This window comes from Penaeus monodon, chromosome 33 (genome assembly GCF_015228065.2).
Source record: "Penaeus monodon isolate SGIC_2016 chromosome 33, NSTDA_Pmon_1, whole genome shotgun sequence".
Lineage (NCBI taxonomy): Eukaryota > Metazoa > Arthropoda > Malacostraca > Decapoda > Penaeidae > Penaeus > Penaeus monodon.
The window spans coordinates 23,683,137-23,684,210 of record NC_051418.1 but is presented as its reverse complement, the minus strand read 5'-3'; positions in this window follow the sequence as shown (position 1 = coordinate 23,684,210).

Below are 1,074 nucleotides of genomic sequence, written 5' to 3'. Positions count from 1 at the left end.
CAAATCATTGTTAGATACATTTATTGCATGTCAGTCAAACTTATCACTTTGTTCATATATATTATTGAATAAACATATTATTGTAATTTTCATGTTTTGCAATCACCAAAACACTTGTTATACAGGGGATACACAACACCAAAATATATTGTTTATCATCTTCTATTTTCCTTATGATTATAAAAGTTATGAAAAAGATGAACCTGGCTGGTAATAACTGAAACAACATTCCTTCACTTTCTTTTAATAAAATACATAGACATCTTATTATGGGTTCTCTTTGAAAATCTGATCAGGTGTCGTGGATTTGAACTAAGGCAAGGAACAGAACAAATCAGTGCATGAATTTGTAGCTTCTTTTCTGAAAAAGTAATATTGTTTCCTCATAAATCATATATTTAAAAGCTTCTGGCTTGTGTAAAGCTGCCTGCATTTATTATAACAGCATATTGATCAAAAATGGAATGATTATATGAAAAAAAAGTTACAAACTCTTTAACATAAATATATATGTATACATTTCTAAAGTCAAGATGCACTTATCTTCACCTAACCATCACATGACAGTTAAATTAAATTGGGATATCTAAAGTTTTATGTACCAAGTTTATTAAAGACCTCTATGAAGGAGCATAAATTATAGAGCTTTCCTGAGGAACAAAATATGGATCCTATTGATAAACAATGTGAGTTCTCAGTGAAAGAATTCTCAACAAATGATAAACGACAAACAATAGGATTACAGGCCTATCCTAAACATGACAAATGTAAACAGTTTCTGTACTTTTTACTTTATTAATGTAACAATAAAATCTTTGTAAAAATGTCTACAAAACTGAACGGTAAGTTACAATAGGAAGGGGCAAAGAAAGAAAGCTGACAATGAGAATAACAGTTTCTTTTCCTTCCCTTGCAGGAATTTCACAAGAGGCAATGAACATCACAATAACAGAATATCAAAAACAACAGGAAAATTATAAAAATTCAAGTCATTTTCCACTCCGGTTGCAAAAGTATGCAGGCAGATTATTAATAATCACAGCACACAGTGGAGTACACATTTATACATACATT